Source organism: Scyliorhinus canicula, chromosome 13, assembly GCF_902713615.1.
Source record: "Scyliorhinus canicula chromosome 13, sScyCan1.1, whole genome shotgun sequence".
Classification (NCBI taxonomy): Eukaryota; Metazoa; Chordata; class Chondrichthyes; order Carcharhiniformes; family Scyliorhinidae; genus Scyliorhinus; species Scyliorhinus canicula.
The window spans coordinates 104,870,700-104,898,347 of NC_052158.1; the positions used below are offsets into that span (position 1 = coordinate 104,870,700).

Here is a 27,648-nt window from a genome sequence, read left to right on the forward strand (position 1 = left end):
CCTGAGGAAGCGGAGGACCGCCTTCTTGTCCTCCGGTGTCTTCATGGTGTTGATCGCCAAGACCTTGTCAGCGTCTTGGCGCACACCCTGCTGCGAGATGTGGTCACCTAGAAACTTAATATCCGATTGACCAAAGGAGCACTTGGCCCTGTTGAGCTGGAGACCATGTTCATGAATTTGCTGGAAGACCTGCTTGAGGCAAGCGATGTGTTCCTGGGGCGTTGTGGACCAGATAATCACGTCGTCCACGTATACTCGCACCCCCTCGATGCCCTCCATTATCTGCTCCGTGATGCGGTGAAACACTTCGGAGGCAGATATGATGCCGAAAGGCATGCGGTTGTAGCAGTAGCGACCGAATGGGGTGTTGAACGTGCACAGCTTGCGAATGGACACGTCCAGCTGTATTTGCCAAAAGCCCTGGGCGGCGTCCAGCTTAGTGAAGAATTTGGCATGAGCCATCTCACTGGTCAACTCTTCACATTTCAGGATTGGGTAATGCTCCCGCATGATGTTGCGGTTTAGATCCTTAGGATCAATGCAAATGCAGAGCTCCCCTGATGGCTTCTTTACGCAGACCATGGAGCTGACCCAGTCTGTTGGCTCTGTAACCTTCGAGAGATGTCCTGGTCTTGGAGGTCCTGTAGTTGTTTTTTCAGACGATCCTTGAGGGGTGCCGGCACCCGGCGTGGTGCATGAATTACAGGGGTGGCGTTCGTCTTGAGCAGGATTTTATATCGGTACGGGAGCGTGCCCATTCCATCGAATACGCTGTGGTACTGCGTGATAATGTCGTCTATGTCAGTTTGCAAATTTCCATCGGGCGAGGCCGTCGTCGGTGACAATGACATGGTGTGGACTCGCTGAACCAGGTTCAGGAGATTGCAGGCGTGAGCACCGAGCAGGGACGCCCTGTCAGGCCTGATGATTTCAAACCGTAATGTTGCCTTGATCGCCTTGTTGGATACCCCTAGTTGACACGAGCCACTGGCAGCTATGGCATTGCCATTGTAGTCAAGGAGCTGGCAAGCCGGTGGAAGAATGCTTGGTCGGGCCTAGATGTGTCAAGGTCGGATTGTGAGATGAGGTTCGAAGATGCGCCAGTGTCCAGTTTAAATCGGATGCGAGCCTTGTTAACTCTGAGGACAGCACACCACTCGTCATCTGGATCCGCACTGAGGATCGCGAGGCGTTGCGCAGGTATGGTTGAGGCCAGCTCATGTGTGGTTATGATGCGCATGCAATATGGAGACTTGAGGCAGTCAGCATCAGGGTCCGTTGGGCTTTCGGGATCGGAATCTGGCATGCCTTGCTGTACTGAGCGGACACTTCTGCGCCGCAGCTAGGATCGCTGGCTGCTGCGCGGTGGAGCAGATCTGCAAAGGGCTGCGTGGTGGCCACGCTTGCCACACTGGAGACATCGGCGTCCTTTTGCCGGACATTGCCGCTTTAAGTGGGCGGAGCCACAATTCGGACATGTCATGACGCTGACGTCAGCGTGTTCCGTGCGCCATCGCGCATGCGCAGTGCGGTCGGTCGACGTATGCACCTGTGCAGTTGGGTTGTCGGTCACGTCGTCCACTCGGTCATGGCGCGCATGCGCAGGGATCCAGGAAAAGCACGCAAAATGGCAACTCTCGTCGATGCTCAGGCCCTGCATCTGTGCGATGGCCTGCACCCTTTCCGCCTCGTGGGAGGCCAGCTTTGCAGTTCCTGCCACCCTGATGTGGGAGTAACGATTCTTCGCATGCTCATGGACAACACTCGTCTCAATAGCGACAGAGAGGGTCAACTGTTTGATTTTAAGGAGCTGCTGCTGCAGGGAGTCGGAGTGGACCCCGAAAACGATCTGATCCCGGATCATGGAATCAGCCGTTGAGTCATAGTTACATGACTGCGCTAGGATGCGGAGATGGGTCAAGAAGGAGTGAAAAGGTTAATCCTTACCCTGAAGCCTCTGCTGGAAGATGTACCGTTCAAAGCTCTCATTCACCTCAATGTCGCAGTGACTGTTGAACTTCAGCAGGACTGTTTTGAATTTCGTTTTGTCTTCGCCGTCGGTGAATGTAAGGGAGTTGTAGATATGGACGGCGTGATCCCCCGCAGTGGAGAGAAATAGCACGATCTTCCTAGCATCTGATGCTGCTTCGAGGTCAGAGGCCTCAATGTACAAGAGGAACTTTTGCTTGAAGATTTTCCATTGGCGCCGAGGTTTCCGGAGATGCGGAGTTGCGGAGGAGGCTGGATGTTTTCCATTTCGCTGGATGGCTGCTTGCTGGTCAATGCTGATTCACTCGAGGCAGATCCGTCAATATCATTATAATTCTGGTACTGTGATGTGTTAGGCAGGTTGGTTCGATGTGGACTGCACTCGATGCAGGGAAGTTAGAAACAGACGTCTAACACTGGAGAAGATCCAACACTGTTTTATTCAACTATAGAACTGCCATACATATTCAGCTGTGGGTCGACACTATACTGATCTGACTGGTGACCTTGTAGTAGCCTGACCATACACACTATACATACATACATACCGCATGGTGTTTGCACTTGCTAGCTCGTGGACTCTGACTGTCTCAATAGCTGGGTCCCGAGAGAACGGGAAACCTAGTGCCCTCTGGCTTTATAGTGGTAGTGTTCTGTCTGGTGATTGGCTGTACTGTGTTGTATACTTACTGGTCATCCTATGTGTCAATCACTGCCTGTCTGCATCTCATTATATACATGATTGGATATTATGACAATCCCCATTATCCATTTTGCTTGTTACATCTTCAAAGAAATCAAAATTAGTCAAACATGATTTGCCCTTCATAAAACCATGCTGACTCTGATGGATAGTGCTTTGGCTTTCCAAATGTCCTGATATTATGTCCTTGATAAATGATTCTAATAATTTTCCAACAACTAACTGATGTTAAGCTAACTTGTCTGCAATTTACCATATTTGCCCTCCCTCCCTTTTTGAATAAGGGTGTTATGTTACCATGTTTCCAATCCACTGGAACCTTTCCCATGTCCAGGGAATTTGGGATTATAACCAATTGATGCACTGTCTTCGTTGCCACTTCCTTCAACACCCTAAGATGTAGGCCATCAGACCCTGGGGATTTATCTGCCCCAATCCCAAGAGTTTGTTGAGTACCCTTTCCCTATTGATGCTGATTGTTCCAAGTTCCATCCTTTCTATTACCTTTGAATTGCCCATTCCTATAGGAATGGTACTACTGACCTCCACTGTGAAAACTGAGGCAAAGTATTGATTTAGCATCTCTGCCATTTATGTGTTCCCCACTATTAACTCACCAGTTTCATCTTCCAAGGGGCAAACATTCACCTTAGCTCCTCTCTTCCCTTTTATGTACCTGGAGCAGCTTTTCTATCCTTTTTTACATTCTGTGCTAGTTTGTTTTTGTAATTTACCTTAGCTCTTTTTATAGCATCCCTTTGTTTCGGTTTGAATGTTTCCCAATCTTCCAGCCTGCCACCGGCCTTTGCAATATGATATAACTTAGATTTTGTCTTTATAATGTCCTTCAACTCCTTGTTTAGCCATGGATGTTTTTTACCCCCTTCCCATCTTTCTTCCTCACTGGAATATATTTTAGTTGTGAGGAATTGAGTATCTCCTTAAACAACTGCCACTGCTCGTCAGCTGTCCTAACTTTTGAGCCTTCCTGCCCAGTTTATACGGGCCAAATCTGTCCTCAAACCTATGTAATTTCCTTTGTTTAGTTCCAGAACACTGGTATGGGACTCTACTTTCTCGTCCCCAAACTTAATCTTGAATTCTACCATACTATGGTCACTACTCACCAAACCGAGAGTAGCCCCCTCCCTGGTTGATTCCCCAACATACTGTTCCATTTCAACTTTGTACCTTTAACTTCAGACTTATTGAAAACTTCTCTTTATTTCTCTAATTTCCTTAACTAGCTGTTCCTTAAGTTTCCTTCACTTGTTTTCTTAACCATTACTCCATTGTATGGCCTTTCTTCTAGTGTAACTGAGAGAGATGTTCCATCTCTGACCTCCTAAAGCCAATTGCTATGAATTTATCAAAAAAACCCTTCCAACACTAAAGGTGCTCCTTGTTGACAAGCAAATTTTATTTCTCTCAGCTTGTTCACTTTTCACGCCCTTACCCTCTCGAAGCACAATAGAAGCACAGTTTGGGCTGACCAACCTCCCACAAATGCCTTTGTCTAGCATTGATCTAACTCCTTACAATAAATTAAACCCACTTAAAATTATGCCTTATTTCTAATATTTAACAATACAAATATCTAAAATTACCTCTGTTATCCTGACAACTTAACTCTAGTGTTAACGCTCCGAAGAATACATATTCTCAGCAAATAATTACAGAAACCCTTGTCCCAAACATTATTAATGATCAAATCAGTTCTGACAACTTGGGGTATAATGCTTGTATTTATTTATTAACTTTCGCAATTCCAAAGTGCTCTACTGCCAGTAAGATACCTTTTTGAAGTATACTCACTGTTGTGGTAGATTAAGGATTGTGAGATAAAATGGAATTAGTAAATTGAATTGATGTTAGCAAACAGGAGATCATGATCGTTCTTATTTGAGAAGCGACAAATGAGACCCGAATGTATTTTGTGAAGCAATTGTCGCAGAATGCATGGCGTGCCTTGTGATCCCTCGACCAGACTAATACTGATTCCACCTAAGAGCCCGTAGACAGTTAACCTTGTATAGTGGATGAACTCACAATATTGCCAAGTCTTGGTACCTAAATTTCATTTGACTACATTTTTTATTGATTGTAAATAACTTTGAAAAGTCTTGATGTCACTACAGGCTGGCTATATAAATGCAAATCTGTCGTTATTTTTATGTATTGTTTCAGATATGTCACCCCAAATGTCTTTGAATTTCACTATTATAACAGATATAATATATACATTCTGCCCATCCTTTCAACCTGTACGCAGTACCCCATACGTGTATGTAATAAATTTAATCTGCTGCATCTATTCACGGGTTTCATCTAACTATTTTTGCATGCTTCTGGTTACCTTCCCTGATTCACTAGCTTAATCCATCCAGTCGAGGTTCCAGGCCAATTTTTGGGATACTCCATTACCCTGTTCCCCCGACATTGACGCCATACCAGACAACTATTTTTTTCCTTCTTTCAACTAGTTCCATGCCCATTAACACATTTTGGTTTGAGAATTCCCAAAACTTTTAATTTCTGCAACTACTTTTCATGAGGAAGTTTTCAAAAGTTTCTTGAAAATGTTGTGATTTTGTGATAGTTCACTTCAGATGTTACTTTCTCAAAAAAAGCCAGTCACTCAGGACCTTCTCTTCTAAAACGACGTTGGCTGTTTTTAAAATTATTACGCAACTAATTACCAAATTTCATCGATGTATTCAGTTATTTTCAAGCTATCAATATACATTAATGGGTCTTTATTGTTATGTCATTGTGTATCTGACAACTTTGTTTCTAATTCAGTGTATTCAGCATTTCAAACCATGTTCGCTCACCTGCTTGCCCTGAGGTAGGTACAAGCTTGTTTTCAGATGTTTAAATCAGTTTAGAGCCTTCTTATAATCGATGTTGTTTGTATCTGTAACTCTGAAGTATCCCTATTGAGATGGCATGTTATAATGAATAAAGAATATAATTTAGTATATATCGGATACTGTTATGCATTAGCATCCTTTTAAGGTTCCTCCCCCTTCTGATACAGATTCATTATAATACTAGAAAATCGTTCTAGATATTGCATAAGTGATCTGCAGTGATGCTTAATTCCAGGTTCTTTTTTACATTTTTGTTACTCATCATATTTCCTTCAACAATCTAAGTGGACGTTTCTCCCCAGAAATTTGGAATTGTTTATTTCATTGCAGATTGCCTTGTCAATCCATGTAGAATCATGTTTATTAAGTCTGTGATTGTATTTATCTTGCTGGCTCCGAGTATGCATTTCCATTTGTCCTTAATTGAGGTTTCTGTCTATCCACGACATTCTGTTTTTCCCTTATATACTAAAACAAAGAACAAAGAAGAAGAAAGAACAAAGAAAAGTACAGCACAAAAACAGACCCTTCGGCCCTCCAAGCCTGCGCCGACCATGCTGCCCGTCTAAACTAAAATCTTCAATACTTCCGGGTCCGTATCCCTCTATTCCCATCCTATTCATGTATTTGTCAAGATGCCCCTTAAATGTCACCATCGTCCCTGCTTCCACCACCTCCTCCGGCAGCGAGTTCCAGGCACCCACTACCCTCTGTGTAAAAAAACTTGCCTCGCACATCTCCTCTAAACCTTGCCCCTCACACCTTAAACGTATGCCCCCTAGTAATTGACCCCTCTACCCTGTGAAAAAGCCTCTGAGTATCCACTCTGTCTACATAGTTTTGTAGACCTCTATCAGGCCGCCCCTCAACCTTCTTCATTCCAGTGAGAACAAAAGCACGTTTATTCAACCTCTCCTCATAGCTAATGCCTTCCATACCAGGCAGCATCCTGATGAATCTCTTCTGCACCCTCTCTAAAGCCTCCACATCCTTCTGGTGGTGTGGCGACCAGAATTGAACACTATACTCCAAATGTGGCCTAACTAAGATTCTATACAGCTGCAACATGACTTGTCAATTTTTATACTCAATGCTTTTTTTTGGAATTATATACCTGGGAATTAGTGGTGTTAAATCACATATTACGTTGAACTTGATCACACTGTAGTGTTTGTCATGGAAGCTGTGACACTAGCATTTTGTGTTGTCAGGATCATTAACCATTGAAAATTCGAAGGAAGAGCTTGCTGCTTTATGTAGCTTTCCGGATGCATCGGGTCTTGAAGCAAACATCCATTATGTCTGCTGGTCAGGCACGAAACCACATGGCCATTTCAAATGTATTATCAGTATGCTAAATGTTCACATGTTTGTAAATTTCCTTAATTTGCCGTGGCAGTCTGGAACACTGTAGAATGGAGTTCTTGTGTTTCGGATACCATTAAAGAATATTCGTAAGTACCTATTGGGTACTTATTTTAACATTCTACGGAATGTATTTCTGTGGTGTTGTGTGTGCCTCTAATGTATGCAGCAGAACCCCAATTTCAATATCCTTCTATGATATACTCTTATGCTATTGTTCTGTTTACTCGATAGAGTCAGCCACCTTACTCCTTTTTGATTCAATTCTAAACGTGGCCGGAGATCAGGCATTGTATTATAAATGTTTCTTATATTCATGCATAAAGATAGTACCTCCTTATGTCACTGATGACTGTCTTACTGGAAGCTGGATTTAGTAATGTTCCATAAATTGTGTTCATACTCCCGCCACACCATCTCCCCATTTATTTTCAGCGTTGCCTCTATGTTAATGAGTGCCAGGCTCTTAAGAGTGAAGCTGTCTTTTCCAACCCACACCAGTTTGTCCTGGAGAAGTCTCAGAAAACGGCATTTCTGTTACATTAGTTGGTTTGCCATTCCGTTGACTTGAAATTAACTTTTTAAGAGAAGTCAAGTTCAATGGTAATGTGCCATTAGATAAGCTGAATTGTCGAATAAATAAAAGTTACTAAGAAAGGTATTTAGTTATAACCTGAATCATGCTGGAATTATCTATAAAAAGATTTTTTAGCGACGTATCTGACGCTGACGTCTGCTCTGACGTTGGCGGAGTACCTTGATGTGTTCCCAATGTTCGTGCATCCACTCAAATCGGATCTGAGATGTATTCAACTCAGCTAGGTGCATAATTTGCAGCGCTTGGTTGGGGTATACAATATTCAGTTGAGAAAATGGTGCAGCTACAGTAACATAACTGTACATTTTTTGATGAAGGCATCCTTTACTTTCGGGGGTATTTTTGAATATACGTACGCGAGGATATTACAATTTCCTTGTCTGCATTTGCAAACGACTTAGGATCTACAATAAATATATCTGAAAATGGAAGCAATACCGAGGAAGGAATGAATTTACGGGCCAGATTGAAAAAGCAGAATCGAATAGCTCTAGTCCGCCATTGGATTTCTTAAGGCTTTCCGATGTCGATTGATGTGGGATGCACGTAAACTGGGAACGGAAGAAGCAACATCCAAAACCTTTGTTTCAACAATAGGATATTGTTTCTGGATTTCTGTGGATTTTATTGGAATACGCGTCAATATTTTGAGAGAGGAACTAATTAACGCATGGGCAGAGGAGCGCTAAGGGCCAGGAGAAAGAATTGAAAGGTGAGTGTCTTGGTTAGTTAATTTAAAAAACATATCAAATTGTTTCAGTGCTCGAGGAAAATAGAAAACTTTGTTTATGGTAAGCACCGTTGACCGAAAATCTCCAGTGTCACGGATTACAGGTTTTCACTTGCCCATTTCAATTAGCCCCAACAGTTCATTGATCCTTGGATGGAACACTATAAGGCGTCTGATGAAAATGGTGCAATTTTCATTTTAAAAAAAGACGTGAAAAAGCAGCCACTGTTTCCAAATAGCTAATTACCGTCGATTGATGCACAATATAAATACATATTCCGTCGGGAACTTTCTCCTGGAAAATTCCCTGATGTTGTAAGGGAGGATGCCAATATAGTTTGGGAATATTTATCAGAAACTGTGTTCAAAGCCACTATTGAGACTTGAGAATCGAAATTGATTTTTAATAGTAAGGTCAGAATGGATCAGTCAGGTGCACGATTGCAACTTCGGTCTGGTATGTGCCTGTATGTACATCGTGTATGTGTCTTCGTACTATGTCGCTTCTGTATTCAAGTGTTTCGCTTTTTTTTTTGTTTTTCTCACCTTTTGCATTTCTTTTCACTTCACTTCCTCGCTGATCGTGGTTTAACGCTGGCGCTGCCAGACATACTACTGGTATTGTGCCACTACGGAAATATCAGCGGACGTTGCAATAACGCATGCAAAAATGTGGGGACGTTTATCGTACGAAAATGCCTTTCACAAAATGCCTAATTATTTTACTGGAGTAATTCTTCCTTGAGATGCAGATATCAATGAGTTAATTGCTGGTCCTGGTAGTTATGTGAGGATGAACTTTGTAATCATGCGGCTAATTGCTTTCGCAAAGCACGAGACCCTAATTAACTGACCATATTTTTATGAGTAAATTCGGAGCATGTAGACAGACGGTTGCTTTAAGATTAAGTTTTCGCGCGTAGATTAGCGGTCACTCCCTGAAGTTCGCCTGTAGATTTTTCGAATAATTGCATATCGGCGAGGATGTGTACAACTAATTCAGCTTTTAAAAAACAATTGTTCAACGGGAGATTTTCAAACTACCGCAATTAAACTACTTTCGAGTTGGCCCTTGCGTAATCTTCAAAAACTGCCACAACGTGATTTATTCGGCACCTTTTTAAGGTTCGAAAAAGCTCGAAGGCACTTCACGTGATCCTTATCAAACATCATGGATATTGGGGCTGATGATCGAAAGCATTGAAAAAGAGACCGTTTTATAACGGAGCAGCAGGGTTACGGTGATAGGGTGGAGGAGTGGGCCGAGGAAGAGTTCTCTTTCGGAGGGTTGGTGCAGACCCGATTAGCCGAATTACCTCCTTCTGCACTGTCGGGATGCTATGGACCTCAGCGGAGGAATAGAGAGGATAGAATTTTAGGGAATTCTTGAGTTTGAGGCCTTGGCAGCTAAAGGTACAGCTTCCAATGGTGCAGATATTCAAATCGGGGATGCCCAGACGCTAAATTCGGAGGAATGGGGAGGGGGAAACCCTGAAGGGATTTGAAAAGGACGATGGAACACAGGGGTGATGTTTGAATGGGACTTGGTGTGAGTTGGAGGAGCAGCAGAATTTGCATGACCTGAAGTATATAAAAGAAAATAAGGCTGATGAAGAGTGTTTTGGAATAGTCAAATAATAGCAAGGATGAACAAAGAACAAAGAAAATTACAGCACAGGAACAGGCCCTTGGTCCTCCCAGCCTGCGCCGATCCAGATCCTTTATCTAAACCTGTCTCCTATTTTCCAAGGTCTACTTTCCTCTGTTCCCTGCCCGTTCATATATCTGTCTCAATGCATCTTAAATGATGCTATCATGCCCGCCTTTACCACCTCCTCTGGCAAAGCTTTCCAGGCATCCACCACCCTCTGCGTAAAAAACTTTCCACGTACATCTCCCTTAAACTTTCCCCCCTCACGTTGAAATCGTGACCCCTTGTAATTGACACCCCCAATCTTGGAAAAAGCTTGTTGCTATCCACCCTGTCCATACCTCTCATAATGAGGTGATGAACTAAAACTGGATTGCAGACAGGTGATGTTATGCAGCTGGAAAAAGGTGTGAGGAGTATCAATGACAGACTTGCAGGAGATGGTACCTAAGGAGAGAGACCACAAACAATATCAGTTAAGGTGGGTGTCAGGGAGGGAAGTTGCGTGATCATGAGTTAAGTAGGAATTAGGGACCAGGGAGCAACAAGTGAGTCTCATGGGCAAGATGAATACGGAGAGGGCATGATAGGCTAGACAGTTGGAGTTTTGAATGAGATTGGCAAGGTTAGACCCTCCTGGACAGACTAGATGGCAAAGTTATTGTGGAGAATAGGATGGGCTTTAGGTACTGGTCGTAAGAAAGCATCAGGAAGTGTCGTGATGGGCACTTGGAGGATGCCAAGATTGGAGGCAATTTTCAGACTTATTTCAGAGAGAGTTGAGCCTGGTGAGTGAGTGGCAAGAGTGTAGGAAGATCAAGGAGTGTGAAGGGTTCCGGGTAGAGATCTAGGAGGGCAGAATCACCAATAGGGGAAATGTAAGGAGGAAAGATGATAGTCAGGAGTGAGGGGTCTAGAATGGATGACGAAAAACAATTTTTTTAATTTAAAAAGAACAAAACTGGAAATAGAAATGACATGCTCCTATCTGGAATAGCCGCCAAAATGTACAAGCTAATGGACACAGAGAATTCAAGTGAAATGGGCTTTGTTATAGAACAATGATGAGGTATTTCTGGTAGTGGGCAAGGAATAAAATGACAATGGACTGAGTGCAAATGACAAAGAATGATAGACAATGGCCAAGGATAAAGGTGTGCATTTAAGGAGCTTCTTAGTGAGTTGACCACAGAGAAACGAATCATAGAATTTACAGTGCAGAAGGAGGCCATTCGTCCTATTGAGCCTGCACCGGCCCTTGGAAAGAGCACCCTCCACCCTATTCCCTTAACCCAGTAACCCCACCTAACCTTTTTTTTGGATACTAAGGGTAATTTAGAATGGCCAATCCACCTAACTGCACATCTTTGGACTGTGAGAGGAAACCGGAGCACCTGGAGGAAACCCAGGCACGCACGGGAGAACTTGCAGACTCTGCACAGACAGTGAACCAAGCTGGGAATCGAACCTGGGACCCTGGAGCTGTGAAGCAACTGTGATACCATGCTACCCGAATAGCAACCAACCACCAGTCATTTTGCTTTCATGGTCAGAGGAATGTGCATTGTAAATTTCCAGTTAAACAATTTGCACTCTTGATAGGTCAGTTATAACAAAGTAAAAATTGTGATCTTGAAATATTTTCTTGTTCTCAAATATAATATTGTAGAATCATACATTACCTTCAACATCTGCTACCAAAATCCATACCATCATTAAAAGGCATTATGATAGATTCATGCTAGAAAATAGAAGAATCACTGACAATTTTGCTGTTTAATGGCGTAAATTTATTCTGATTTAACCCCATCAATTCACAAAGGAAGGTGTCAGCAAAATAGGGAAAACCAAAATCTTGCAAACCATTTCAAATGATCTATAGGTGGCAGTGCTGATACAAGAATATGTTTTTGACAGAATTTTTAAAAAGTAGAAGTTTAAAATGCCACAAATCATACGACAGACCACAACAAAGAATATTGCCAAGTGTATTCAACACTTTATATTTTATTACATAAGACATTACTAAATATGTTAATGCCATAATTTGAAAATGTAAGTGCAACCTTCTCAAAATTTCACATCAAAATACTGCACTCAGTTTTGAACACATCCTCCAACCTAAAATAACCATGGCAAAATTATATGGAATTGCTTCTTAATTTGGACGTAATAGTTATTGTACCAATGATTTGTAAATCCATGACTTTAAAATAAATTCTACATTGGTCTTTTGTTACAATTATTGCCACATTTTTATCTGATTAATGAGTTGATAAATGGCACCAGTATAGCCAATACACATAGTCACTGGCTGTATAAGGGTGGCATGGTGGCACAGTAGTTAGCACTGCTGCCTCACAGCACCAGGGACTCGAATTCAGTTCCGGCCTTCGGTGTCTGTCGTTGTGGAGTTTGCAGATTCTCCCTTTTGTGCATGGGTTTCCTCCAGATGCTCTGTTTTCTCCCCACGGTCCAAATATATGCAGGTTAGGTGGATTGGCCATGCTAAATTGCCCCTTAGTGTCCAAAGGCTAGGTGGGGTTACTGGGTTATGGGGATGGGATGGGTGCATGGGCCTAGGTAGGGTGTGCTTTCAGAGGGTCGGTGCAGAATCGATGGGCCAAATGGCTTCCTTCTGCACTGTAGGGATACTATGATATGCAGTTATGTTTATTTGCAACCTACTGCATTTAATAAAGGAACAAAGACAGTGGTCCTAGAAATACCTCTTGTGTGAGTATGCTTGTTTTTCTCCTTAGTTAATCACCTGTGACAAAAATAGTGGAATCATGCTATTTTACATCAGGAAATTTTGTTCGTGGACTTCTGATCACAGACAAACACAGGCATTTTCTTGGTTAGTGTGAATGGAAAATGAACCCTCATGGTTCAAATATTTAAAATATGAGGGGCCCTATAAGCAATTTTGTCACAGTAACGTTATGGTGGGTGCTAAGGATTTTATTTCATTGACATTAAGGTCAAACTCATTGAAATATGTTTAATTAAGGACTAGATTTCATCCATGTTGTTTTCTTGGTGAGATAATGACTTAAATGCAACTAGATGATGGAAGTTCAGCCTTTAGTGAGGTCAGGGGAGATAATATGCTGAACTTCTTTCGTTGGCTGAAGAAGCCAATTCTGGAAAAGCAAAGTCTGTCATAAGAACAACATACAAGTTGCCCCTTGCCAGTGGTGCAGGATGATATCTGCTGGATGTCTTGTTTACAGGGTGGTGTGTGCTTTAGAGGTCCCAAAAACCATATGTCGTCAGGATGATGAATTCCTGCCACAGTTGGTATTACCGTTTGTATCGATTGTCACCTAGTTTCCCACTTATTGTAATTGAGATTGAGGACTTTCATGTCTCCTTTGACAGCATCCTTGAACCGCGTTTTGGCTATCCTGCTGGTCTCTTGGCATAGGCTATTCCTTGTATAACATATTCTCGTGATGTGGCTATCTTCCATCCTGAGTGCACGTCCAAGCTAGCTAAGCCATCTTTGCTTGATTTGTGCCCGCATGTTCAGCATATTTTCCGTTGATATGACAATGTCATTGGTGACTTTGTCTTTCCATGTGATGGTGAAAATGCAGTGTAGGCACTGCAGATGGAAGTTAGTGAGCCTTTTTCCTTGGTAGGTCTAAGTTGTCCAGGCTTTGCATACAGTAATGTGCTGAGGATGCAGGCCTTGTAGATAAGCATCTTGGTCTTGTGGTCAGTTCATTGTTTTCCTTGCCCATTTTGTTGGTTGGACAAAGATGGTGGCTGCCTTTCCAATTCATCTGTTGAGCGCTTCATAAAAAGGCAGGTTGCTTCTCAAATTAGATCGGAGGAATTTGCTGATTGTGTTGTTGAGCCTGATGACAGCATGCTTTCCCATAACTATAGTTCGATGGTGAGGGGAAATATGACATGTGTATGGGACAGCTAATTCTTGAGTGTTTGGAGCTGGTTTTCTGTCTGGGTAACTATCATCAGCAGACAGAAATTCTCTGATCAGGACATGCCACATTTCAGTCTTGGTTTCCAGTCTTGATAGGTTGAGATATTTCCCGTCTGATCATGTGTGGAGGTGCACTCCTTCCATATCAGCAGGAAGAGTATAGGTCAAGAGGACAAAGTAGGAATTAAGGCAATGATGTGGAGATGCCGGCGTTGGACTGGGGTGAACGCAATAAGAAGTCTTACAACACCACATTAAAGTCCAACAGGTTCGTTTCAAATCGCTAGCTTTCGGAGCACAGCTCCTTCCTCAAGTGAATGAAGAGGTAGGTTCCAGAAACATATATATGGACAAAGTCAAAGATGCAAGACGATACTCTGAATGCGAGCATTTGCAAGTAATTAAGTCTTTATACATCCAGAGAGAGGGGTAATCCCAGGTTAAAGAGGTGTGAATTGTCTCAAACCAGGCCAGTTGGTAGGATTTTGCATGCCCAGGCCAGATGATGCGGGGTGACTGTAATGTGACATGAATCCAAGGTCCTAGTTGAGGCCGTACTCATGTTTGCGGAACTTGGCTATAAGTTTCTGCTCGGCGATTCTGCGTTGTCGCGCGTCCTGGAGAACTCTTACACGGAGATCAGAGGCTGAATGCCCTTGACTGCTGAAGTCTTCCCCGATTGGAAGGGAACATTCCTGCCTGGCGAATGTCACACAATGTCCGTTCATCCATTATCGCAGCGTCTGCTTGGCCTTGCCAATATACCATGCTTCGAGATATCCTTTCCTGCAGTGTATGAGGTAGACAACTTTGCCCGAGTCACACAAGAATGTACCGTGAACCTGGTGGGTGGTGTTCTCACGTGTGATGGTGGTACACATGTCGATGGTCTGGCACGTCTTGCAAAGATTGCCATGGCAAGGTTGTGTGGTATTGTGTCGTTGTTCTGAAGGCTGGCTAGTTTGCTGCAAACAATGGTTTGTTTGATGTTGCGTATTTGTTTGAAGTGGGTAGTGGGGGTGTGGGGAAGACCTTGGCAAGATGTTCGTCTTCATCGATGACGTGATGAAGGCTGCAAAGAAGATGTCGTAGTTTCTCTGCTCCGGGGAAGTACTGGACAACGAAGGGTACTCTTGTCAGGTTGTGACCCGAAAAAAAATGTTTTCCCTTGGACCCAAGGCGAAGAATCACTAAAACGACCAAGACCTCCTCACCGCACAGGGCCTTCAACCGACGTTACACACCAGATACATCGATGACATTTTTTTCATTTGGACCCACAGCAAAGAATCACTGAAACAACTACACAATGGCATCAATAAGTTCCATCCCACCATCAGGCTCACCATGGACTACTCTCCAAAATCGGTTGCATTCTTGGACACACTCATCTCGATCAATGACGGTCACATAGAACATAGAACAGTACAGCACAGAACAGGCCCTTCAGCCCTCGATGTTGTGCCGAGCCATGATCACTCTACTCAAACCCACGTATCCACCCTATACCCGTAACCCAACAAACCCCCCTTCGGCCCTCGATGTTGTGCCGTGCCATGATCACTCTACTCAAACCCACGTATCCACCCTATAGCCGTAACCCAACAAACCCCCACCTTACTTTTTAGGACACTACGGGCAATTTAGCATGGCCAATCCACCTAATCTGCACATCTTTGGACTGTGGGAGGAAACCGGAGCACCCGGAGGAAACCCACGCACACACGGGGAGGACGTGCAGACTCCGCACAGACAGTGACCCAGCCGGGAATCGAACCTGGGACCCTGGAGCTGTGAAGCATTTATGCTAACCACCATGCTACCGTGCTGTCACCTCAGCACTTCGCTTTACCGCAAGCCCATGGATAACCTCACGATGCTCCACTTCTCCAGCTTCCACCCTAAACACATTAAAGAAGCCATCCCCAATGGACAAGCCCTCCGTATACACAGGATCTGCTCAGATGAGGAGGAGCGTAACAGACATCTACAGACGCTGAAAGATGCCCTCATACGAACGGGATATGGCGCTCAACTCATCGATCGACAGTTCCAACGCGCCACAGCAAAAAAACGCACCAACCTTCTCAGAAGACAAACAAGGGACACAACCGACAGAGTACAACAAACAGACGAACATCTTGCCAAGGTCATCCCCGCACTCCCACTACTTGCCTTCAAATAACCGCGCAACCTCAAACAAACTATTGTTTGCAGCAAACTACCCAGCCTTCAGAACAGCGACACAACACCACACAACCCTGCCATGGAAATCTCTGCAAGACATGCCAGATCATCGACATGGGTATCACCATTACACGTGAGAACCCCACCTGCAAATGCTCACATTCAGAGTATCGTATTGCATCTTTGACTTTGTCTATATATATGTTTCTGGAACCTACATTTTTATTCACCTGAGGAAGGAGCAGTGCTCCGAAAGCTAGTGATTTGAAACAAACCTGTTGGACTTTAACCTGGTAAGACTTCTTATGAGGAATTAAGGCACAGCACTGTTTCACCCCACTCTTGATCTTAAAACTGTCAGGGATTGAGCGATCAAACTGAATGGTGCAATGCATGCTATCATGGAAGGACTATATGAGACTGTGAATCTTGGGAGGACAACCAATTTTCTATAGTATCGAGTGGAGACCTGTCCTGCTTATGGTGTGAAATGCTTGTGTGAGATCCACATAAGCAAAGTAGAATGGTGTTGCTGCTCCCTGCATTTCTCTTGAAGCTGAAATAGGGAGAAGGTCAGTACTGTGCATCTGCCTGCTCTGAAGCCACAATGAGTCTCCTTCAGTTTATATTGCCTCTCCACGACTTCCCACATCACTTCACATCAGATTGCATTCAATTTCATCTGCCACATGTCCCGCCATTTCACCATATCCTCTTGAAGTTTATCACTATCCCCATCCAAGTTTGTCATCTGCAAATTTTGAAATTGTGTCCTGCATATCCAAGTCAAAGTCATTAATAAATAATCAAGAAAAGCGGTGCTCCTAGTACTGATTGCTGGGGATCTCCACTGCATACTTTCCTCCAGTCTGAGAAACAAACCTGTGCAATGCGGCAGCACAATGGTTAGCACAGTTGCTTCACAACTCCAGGATCCCAGATTCTATTCCCAGCTTTGGTCACTGGGGGGAGTCTGCACATTCTCCCCGTGTCTTCGTAGGTTCTAGGTGCTCCGGTTTCCACCTACAGTCCAAAGACTGTGCAAGTTTTTAAAAAAGTATGTTTATTAAGGTTTTGCAGAATCTTTCATAATAAAACAGTAGTAACTATAATAACAAACTAGAGTGAACATTAACATAGTGCAAAAAGAAAATATACAATAACAATTAAATAGACATTACCCCACGCGACCCAGTCTTCCCACACCATCCCAATGAAGCACTCACACCCCCACCCCCCACAGCTTGCTGCTGCTGCTGACGTTTTAATTTCCTCAGATTGGCCGCCAGCTGCCTACCTTTCACGAACCCCGTTTGATCCTCCCCAATCACCTCCGGAACACAGTCCTCCATTCTACCCGCCAGTACCTTTGCCAGGAGCTTGGCGTCTACATTAATCAGGGAGATTGGCCTGTAGGACCCGCATGCCTCCGGGTCTTTACCCCGCTTCAATATCAGAGATATGGTGGCTTGTGACATTGTCGGCGGCAGGGTCCCTCTGTCCCTTGCCTCATTGAAAACCCTCGCCAAGACCGGGCCCACCAGCTCAGAGAACTTCCTATAAAACTCTACTGGGTATCCATCCGGCCCCGGGGACTTCCCCGACTGCATAGCCTTAAGGCCCCCCACTACCTCCTCTACTCTAATCGGGGCCCCCAGCTCTTCCACTCGCCCCCCACCAACGGTTGGGAATGTTAACCCGTCCAGAAACCTTTTCATCCCATCCGGTTCTTCCGGCGGCTCCGAAGTATACAGCTTACGATAGACGTCCCGGAATACCCTATTCAATTCTGCCGGGTCCTCCACTTTGCGCCCCCCCATCGTCCCTCACTCTACCTATTTCCCTGGCCGCCCCCCTCCTCCTGAGTTGCTGCGCTAACAGTCTGCTAGCCTTTTCCCCATGCTCGTACACCACTCCCCTCGCCTTCCTAAGCTGTTCCACGGCCCTGCTCGTGGATAATGCCCCCAGTTCCGCCTGTAGTCTCTGCCTCTCCCTGAGTAAAACCTCCCCCGGGGACTCCGCGTGCTCTTCGTCTATCCGACCCATTTCCCTGACCAATCTATCCATCTTTGCCCGGTCTGCCTTGGCTCTGTGGGCCCCAATTGAAATCAGCTCCCCCCGCACTACTGCCTTTAGCGCCTCCCACAGGGTTGCTGCTGAGACCTCCCCAGTGTCATTCACCTGCAGGTAATTTTTTATACATTTCCGAAGCCTCTCGCAGATCCCCTCCTCCGACAGCAGTCCCACATCTAGCCTCCATTGCGGGCGTTGATAGCTCGCTCCCCCGAACTGCAGGTCGACCCAATGCGGGGCATGGTCTGAAATGGTAATTGCTGAGTATTCCGTGTTCTTTACCTCCCCCATACAGTCCCTGCTTAGTACAAAGAAATCTATCCTGGAATATACTTTATGGACGTGCGAGTAAAACGAGTAGCCCCTTCCTGTTGGCTGTCTATCTCTCCAGGGGTCCACTGCCCCCATTTGCTCCATAAACCCTTTCAGCTCCCTTGCCATTGCTGAGAGTCTACCCGTTCTGGGACACGACCGATCCAAAGTCGGGTCAAGGACCATGTTAAAGTCCCCTCCCATTATTAGCCTGCGAGAATCCAGGTCCGGGATCTTCCCCAGCACTCTTTTAATGAAGTCCACGTCATCCCAGTTCGGGGCATATATATTCACCAGCACCACTCTTCTCCCCTCCAGTCTGCCCCGTACCATCAGGTATCTGCTCCCCCTGTCTGCGGATATGCCCTCTGCCTCAAATTGCACGCGCTTGTTGATCATGATTGCCACCCCTCTGGACTTCGAGTCCAAGTCCGAGTGGAAGACCTGGCTAATCCAGCCCTTCCTTAGCCTGGTCTGGTCCGACACTTTCAGATGTGTCTCCTGCAACATAATTACGTCCGCCCTCAGGGCCCACAAGTGCGCGAAGACCCGCGCCCTCTTAACCGGCCCATTCAGTCCCTTGACGTTCCAGGTGATCAGCCTGGTCGGGGGGCACATCCCACCCCCCCCACCCCGCCGGTCAGCCATAGCCTTTCTCGGGCCGGCCCCTGGCCCGTGCGTCGCGCCATTCCTGGCCCGCCCTTTGGCTGCCTCCACCCTCGACCTCCTTTCCAGTGCCTATTTCAAGTCCCTCTCCCGTCAGCAGAACACCCCCCCTACCCTAACCCCATCCCCCGATACCCCCACCCCTGCCATCTACTGGCTGTAACTTCCCCCCCCATCTGTCTCCCTTGACTAGCCAATCTGCTAGCCCGGTGACTCAACACTCCGGTGCCTTCCTGTCCCATTCCCAATGTTTCCCCGTCCTCCTCTCCACCCACTGGGGCAAGCCGGCTCCAGTGTCTTCCGCGAGCTGCACAAAAAGGACAAACCAGCCCAAACAGGAAAAAAAAACACAGAAAAAAGAGAAAAAGCACATAAATATATACCCAACCCCCCCCCCCCCCCCCATAAGAAACAAGAGAGACCACAAAAAAACAAAAACAAAAGAAATGGGGGGGAAAAAGTGGGGGGGGGGGGGGGGGGGGGCTAACCCCCCAAACCAATGTCCATGAACAAAGGAAAGAGTCTCAAATGTTCCGCTTGGCCCCTTTGGCCCAGCAAACCGTTGAGCAGCAGTCCAGGTACATTCGGCGTTCCTTCCCACAGAAATCCTCGTGCCCTAATTCGCATCCTTGGGGCCTCCTTTCGGGACCAGCCCCAGGTCCCTCACAAAATCCATCGCTTCTTCGGGCTCGGAGAAGTAGTGGTGTTGACCCTGGTGCGTGACCCATAGCCGAGCTGGGAACAGCAGACCAAACTTCACGTGCTTCTTGAACAGCACCTCCCAGCACCTCCTTGACATTCTTAAAGGCTGCTCGCCGCCGAGCCACCTCCTGGCTTAGGTCCTGATAAATGCGGAGAACACTGTTGTTCCACGTGCTGCTCCTGGCGCTCTTTGCCCACTGCAGCACCCGCTCCTTGTCCACGAACCTGTGGAACCTAATCACCATCGGGGGGGGGGGGGGGGGGGGGGTCCGCCCGGCCGCCCCTGCCGCCCCTGCCTTGCCTGCACTCTGTGTACCCCCTCCAGCTCCGGCGGTCGCGGAAAGGCTTCGGCCCCCATCAGCTGCTTCAGCAGGTCTGCTACAAACGCTGCAGCATCAGCTCCCTCAGCCCCCTCCGGGAGGCCGACCATCCTCAGATTGTTCCTGCGGACTCTATTCTCCAGCTCCTCCACTCTGTCCAGCAGTCTTCTCTGCCGCTCTTTCAGGCTGTCAACTTCTAGCGCTGCAACCGTCTGCGCATCCGCCTGCTCCTCCACCGCCTCTCCCAGCACCTTAACTTTAACATCCTGCGCGTCCAGTCTCTGGTTCAGCTGATCCACCGCTTTCTGGATTGGGTCCAAGCTGTCCCGCTTCAGCGCTTCAAAACTGGACTTCATTACCTGGAGCATGTTACCCAGCGCCTGCTGGATTGCTGAGTCCGGGGTCCGTGTGTCCGCCATCTTAGGTCCCAGGTAATTTTCTTCAGGTCCTTGTCTCTGTCCCTTTTTCTCCTTCTTCTTCTGCCTTCTGGACTCCCGCTGTTCCATGTGCCGCAGCCCGCTCCTCAGCACCTTCGCTGCCGCCTTCCTTCACCCAGCTCCTTAAATTTTACCTTCTGGGCATCTGAAGTGGGTCCAAGCTGTCCCTCTTCAGCAACTCCAAACTTTTTTTCCTTGTCCTGGAGGAAGGAAGGTCCGTGGGTCCGCCATCTTACCCTTCAGGTCAGTTTCCTCCTTGCCTCCGACTCTCTCTCTCTCTTTCTTCCTCTACCTGCTGGCCTCCCACGATTCCATCCGCTACAGCCCGCTCTCCTCTTCTTTCACGGCAGCCTTTTTGCCGCCCCCGTGGTCCCGCTATCGCGGGGAATCAGCTGCTAAGCCCCGCCGGAGTGAGAGCCCACCGAATGTGCGGCTCACTCAGGCATCGCCGCCACCGGAAGCCCAGCGTAGACCCTCTTAAGGCAAACTTTATTTTCTCGAGGCTGAGAAACCCACCCATGTCGGTAACCCAAGTCTCTACACTCGGGGACTTCGATTCCCTCCACATTAATAAAATCCGTATCCGGGCCACTAGGGAGGCAAAGGCCAAGATGTCGGCTTCTTTCTCCCCCTGAACTCCCGGGTCTTCTGACACTCCAAAGATTGCTATCTCTGAACTCGGTAGCACCCATGTGTTAAGCACCTTGGACATTGCCCTCGCAAACCCTTGCCAGAACACTCTAAGCTCCAGGCATGCCCAACACATGTGGACATGGTTTGCAGGGCTGCCCTTGCACCTCATACAATAGTCTTCTACCCCAAAAGACATGCTCATTCTCGCTGCCATCATGTGTGCCCGGTGGACCACCTTAAATTGAATTAGACTGAGCCTGGCACATGATGAGGAGGAATTAACTCTGCCCAGGACCTCTGCCCAGAGACCCGCTTCCAACTCCTCACCTAGCTCCTCCTCCCACTTGCCCTTGAGCTCCTCCACCGGAGCCGTTATCAAAGCTCCCAGACTAGTACCTTTACATGATGCCGCCTCCAGCTGCTCCCACGTTGCCCCCCTGCCCCACATCGCCCACTTCCTAATCATAACTATATTGACTGCCCAGTAGTAGTTGCAAAAGTTTGGCAGCGCCAACCGCCCCCTCCCCCTCCCTGACTGCGCTCCAACAGCGATCTCCTTACTCGTCCACACAAAGCCCGTAATGATCCTACCCGCTTAAAAAAGGCCTTAGGGATGAAGGTGGGGAGGCACTGAAAGACAAACAAAAATCTGGGGTGGACAGTCATTTTCACGGTCTGCACCCTCCCTGCAAGTGACAGCGGAAGCATTTCCCACCTTTTAAAGTCCCCTTCCATTTGTTCCACCAACCGGGTCAGGTTGAGCCTGTGCAGGGCATCCCATTTCCTGGCGACCTGTATACCCAGGTAACAAAATCTTTTCTCCACCATCCTGAGCACAGCTCTTTCAGTCTCTCCTCCTGCCCCTTGGCCTAGATCACAAACAACTCACTCTTTCCCATGTTCAGTTTGTACCCTGAAAAACTACCAAAATCCCTCAGGATCCGCAGAACCTCCCCCATCCCCTCTACAGGGTCCGAAATGTACAGAAGCAAATCATCCGCGTATAGCGAGACCCGATGTTCCTCCCCGCCAGTTCCTCAAGGCTCTCAGCGCCACAGCTAGTGGTTCTATAGCTAGGACAAATAGTAACAGAAGACTGTGCAGGTTAGGTAGATTGGCCATGATAAATTGCCCTGAATGTCCAAAAAGGTTAGGTGGGGTTATTGGGTTACGGGGATAGGATGGAGGCATGGGCTTATGTAGGTGTCGTGTTAGGTGCACTGGTCTAACAATGGCTGCAACTGGATGCAGCTTAGATCAGAAAGATATTCCAGACCTTGAAGTTAGTTCAATCAGGTTTATTGAACTAATAGCACAGTTAGCACAGTTCTCTGTGAGTTCGACTCTCTGCTAACTTAAGTGTGGTTACTCTGTCTGACTGAACCAGACTAGCTTTTAGCATCGTGGTGGAGGTGTGAGATTGTAACAACACCCTTGACTGACTCTCTAGGTGTTCACCAGTGGAAAGAGGTGGAGTGAGTGCCTTGTGTCTTTTATAGTCAGAGACCACCCCTGAGTGTCATGTCTGCTTATTGGTCATGTCCTGTTCTGTGTCTATTAGCTGCTTGTCTGTATATCATATGTCTGTCTGCATATCTTGACATCTCCCCTTTTTTTAATGTTTGGATGACATATGTGAACGTATTTATAAGAATAGGTCAATATTAACATATATACATGCAGTGGATGTGAACATATGTACATGTGAAAACAGCTGTCTCATGCGAGAACACAGAACATAGCAAACAGAACAAATGTTCATAAGTCCAGTCTCTGTGGCTTGCCTGAGCGACCGCTGGAGAGGTGGTGGTGGGGATGACAGCGCCTTGACGGGCAGATTGAAGCCTGACTGGTGGCCTCGTGAGTCGAGGTATCAGGAGGTGGCAAAACAACAGAAGGAAACAGGGAAGAATGTGGTTGTGAGCAGGCAACTTTGCGCAGTGCCCGTCTGTTTCGTCGCATAACAGAACCATCAACCAGATGCACAACATACGTGTCGGGGGCAACCTGTCGAACAACAACAGCTGGAGCTGACCAGCCTCCATCAGGGATCTTGACCCGAACAGTGTCTGACGGGGATAACACTGGCAAATCGGTGTCATGAGCATCATAGCCCTGTTTTTGCCGGTCTCAGAGTTTCTGCACCTTCTGCAGCACCGGGGTGGTGATCCAGGTCGGGCACATGTATGGCTGGAAGTGTCGTTCGCAGGACCCTATTCATCAGGAGTTGAGCTGGCGACATGCCAGTGGACAGTGGGGTCACCCTGTACGCAAGCAGCGCAAGGTGAATGTCAGACGCAGAATCCGCGGACTTGCAGATGAGCTGCTTCACTGTGTGCACCCCTTTCTCAACTTTTCCATTTGACTGCGGATAGTGTGGGTTGGAAGTGATGTGTTTGAACTGATACGACTGGGCAAAGAGAGACCATTCACGGCTGCTGAAGCACGGGCCATTGTCACTCATGACAGTGAGTGGGATACCATGCCTGGAGAACGTCCCCATACAGGGCTTGATGACGGTCCAAGATGTGAGGTCTGAGAGCTTCACGACTTCAGGGTAATTGGAAAAGTAATCAGTGATTAACACGTAATCATGACCATTTGCATCAAAGAGGTTGATGCCAACTTTGGACCACGGAGAGGTTTCGATTTCATGCTGCTGAAGTGTCTCCTTATTCTATGCTGGCTGGAAGCGTTGACAGGTCGCACAGTTAAGGACCATGTTTGCGATGTCCTGGCTGATCCCGGGCCAGTAGACAGCCTGCCTGGCTCTGCCTCTGCACTTTTCCACACCCAGGTGGCCCTCATGGATTTTATGGAGCACCGGAATTACAATCTGGTCCAGTTTGAGGAGGATTCTATGAACCACCGTCAGGTCGTCCTTTGCATTGAAAAATTGAGGGCACTGCCCTTTTTGCCAGCCATTGGCTAGGTGTTGCATAACACGCTGCAAGAGGAGGTCTTTGGCTGTCTCCTCACGGATACAAATCACCTTCTCATTAGATGCTGGGAGGGTGCTAACACACAGCTGCACCTGTGACTCAACCTGTGACTCAGTTTGCCGGATGACGTTCAGTGGTTCACTAGGAATGGTGATGGAGTGGGACAGTGTATCGGCAATCATGAGCTCCTTGTCAGGCATGTAGACTAGGTCAAAGTCATACTTTCTGAGTTTGAGGAGGATGCGCTGCAGCCAAGTCATCATGTCATTAAGGTGCTTGTGGATAATGTGGACGAGGGGCTTGTGATCCGTCTCGACTGTGAATGTCAGCAGGCCGTAGACATAATTGTGAAACTTGAGAATGTCAGTGAGAAGGCCAAGGCATTCCTTCTCGATTTATGCATACTTTTGTTCGGTGGGCGTCATTGCCCTTAATGCGAAGGCATCCGGTGCCCAGGATGAAGTGTCATTGTGTTGCAGCAGGACCGCACCGATGCCATCCTGGCTCACATCTGTTGAGATTTTCGTTCCCTGCCTGGGTTGAAAAATGCCAATACGGGTGCAGTGGTGAGCTTGCCTTTCAGCTCCAACCACTCTACCTAATGGGCCGCCTTCCACTCGAAGGCAGTGAACTTCTTCACTAGGTTTCGTAGGGCCGTGGTGTGTGAGGCCATGTTTGGGATGAACTTGCCCAGCAAATTCATGGCCATGTCCAGGGAAGCGCAATACCGCCTTCTTGTCTTCCGGGACTTTCGTGGCTGCGATGGCCTTGACCTTGTCTGTGTCAGGGCACACGCCCTGCTGAGATATTCTGGTCTCCTAGGAACTTGAGTGTCGACATGCCAAAGCAACATTTGTCCCTGTTCAGCTTCAGGCCATTGGCGTGGACACGGCGGAACACTTGCTGGAGTAGGAAAACGTGCTTCTCAGGGGTAGTGGACCATATAATGATGTCATCCACGTACACACGAACCCCTTCGATGCCCTCCATCATATGCTCCATGATACGATGAAATATCTCCAATGCCGAGATGATGCCAAACGTCATACGATTATAGCAGTACCTGCCAAACGGTGTGTTGAAGGTGCAGAGCCTTCTGCTCGACTCATTCAGCTGGATTTGCCAGAATCTATGTGACGCATCTAACTTCGTGAAAAACCGTGCTTGTGCCATCTCACTGGTGTGTTCCTCCGGCTTCGGGATGGGGTAGTGTTCATGCATTATATTCTGGTTGAGATCCTTGGGATCAATGCAGATGCGCAGGTCTCCAGAGGGTTTTTTAACCACCACCATCGAGCTGACCCAGTCAGTCGGTTCGGTTACCCTGGGAATGATCCCCTGCTGCTGCAGCTCCTTGAGCTGTTCTTTCAGGCGCTCCTTCAGCGGAGCCGGGACCTGGCATGGTGCATGGACCACTGGCTTGGCATCAGGTTGCAGTAGGATCTTGTACGGATATGGCAAAGTGCCCATCCCGTCAAACACATTTGGATACTGAGTGAGGATGTCGTCAATGCCAGCTTGAAGAACCACGTTGGAGGATGTCATTGAATAAACCCGCTACACCAGGTTTAGCTTTTTGTAGGCATGCGCGCCATGTCCGGCTTGACAATTTCAAACCTTAGCCGTGCATGGGTACTCTGGTTGGAGATAAGTAGATGGCAAGACCCCAGTGCCGTGATGGCATTACCATTATAGTCCAGGAGCTGGCAGGCTGTTGGAAGGACCTTGGGGGGGGGGGGGGGGGGGGGGGGTTTGATGCGTTTGAAGTCTGCCTGTGAGAGGAGGTTGGCAGAAGCACCTGTGTCCAGCTTGAACTGGATGGAGCAGCGGTTGACCTGCATCACTGCATGCCATTTGTCCTCCGAACCGAAACCACAGCGAGGATGGACTGAATGCGAGATGAGTTAGGTGTGGCATTTCACGTGTGGTAATGATGTCCACTCAGTAGGCGGACTCCAGGCACTCGTCCTCTGGATCCGTTGTACTGCCAGGATCAGAATCCTGTAATCACGTTGCACATTCTGGACACGTTGTCGTCGGAATTGGGAGCGCTGGCCTCTGACTGCTGGTGCAGACCTGTACAAGGCTGCATAGTGTCCAGGCTTCGCGCAGTTTAAACATCGCCTGCCTCTTGCAGGGCAGTGTCCCTTTAAGTGGGCGTTGCCACAGTTCGGGCATGACATGACGGCGGCTTCGTGACGCGGTGTACGTCGTCGCACATGCGCAGTGCGGTCGGCAGACCCTGCACCTGCGCAGTGTGGGTGTTGGCTGCTTCGTTGTCCCGATCACATCGCGCATGCGTGGGGCTCCGGGAAAGGCACGCGAGATGGCCGCTGTCTTCAATGCTGAGGCGCTGCATCTGGGAGATGGCCTGCACACTCACTGCCTCGTAAGTTTCTCATTTTCAGCCGATTTGTATTGGGAATACCGATATTTTTTTTGCGCGCTCATGCACTGTACATGTTTCAATCGCGACTGGCAGGGTTATATGCTTGATTTTGAAAAGCTGCTCTCTCAGAGGATCAGAGTGAACTCCAAACACGATTTGGTCTCTGATCATGGAGTCAGCAATATCACCAAAGTTGCAGGACAGCGCTAGCAGGCGGAGGCTGGTTAAGAAGGCATTGAAAAGTTCATCTTTACCTTGAAGACATTGTTTGAATATGTAGCGCTCAAAGATTTCATTGGTGTCCACTTCACAGTGACTATCGAACTTGTCCAGGATGGTCTGAAACTTTGTCCTGTCCTGGCCTTCAGTGAAGTTAAACGAGTTGAAGAGTTCAATGGCTTAATCACCCACTGTTGAGAGGAGAAGCGCAATCTTTCTTGCATCAGACACACCCTCGAGGTCTGAGCAGAAACTTTTGCTTGAATATCCGCCAGTTGGCACTGAGATTGCCGGAGGTCCTGAGCTGGTAAGGAGCTTGAATCTTCTTCATGGTGCCGGGATACATTTGCTGGTCTTCGCGGAACGGACTGAGGTAAGCCACCTTAAATTAGTAGTCTCCTGGTATCATGTCATGTTAGGTACACTGGTCCAACACTGGCTGCAACTGGATGCAGTTTAGATCAGAAAGATACTCCAGACCTTGAAGTTAGTTCAATCAGGTTTATTGAACTAATAGCACAGTTAGCACAGTTCTCTGTGAGTTCGACTCTCTGCTAACTTTAGTGTGGTTACTCTGTCTGACTGAACCAGACTAGCTCTTAGCCACGTGGTGGAGGTGTGAGATTGTAACAAAAACCTTGACTGACTCTCTAGATGTTCATCAGTGGAAAGAGACGGTGTATGAGTGCCTCGTGTCTTTTATAGTCAGATCCCACCTGAGTGTCCTGCCTACTTATTGGTCATGTCCTGTTCTCTAGTGTCCATTAGCTGCTTGTCTGTATATCATTATGTGTGTGTCTGCATATCATGACTGTAGGGTGCTTTTCCAAGGGCTTGTGCCGAATGGCCTCCTTCTGCACTGTAAATTCTATGATTCTATGATTCATTGTGCTTTGTTTCCTGTCAC

At 47.1% G+C, this 27,648-nt stretch overlaps 1 protein-coding gene across 2 annotated transcripts in view; it reads left to right on the forward strand.

Moving 5' to 3' along the window:
- The first annotated feature begins 7,704 nt into the window (after window positions 1–7,704).
- Window positions 7,705–27,648, forward strand: part of nlgn1 (neuroligin 1) — a 729,467-nt gene continuing 709,523 nt past the window's right edge. For both annotated transcript variants that reach the window (XM_038815189.1, XM_038815188.1), the window contains exon 1: window positions 7,705–8,240. The gene's annotated coding sequence lies outside the window, so the exon portion shown is untranslated. The remainder of the gene's footprint in view (window positions 8,241–27,648) is intronic.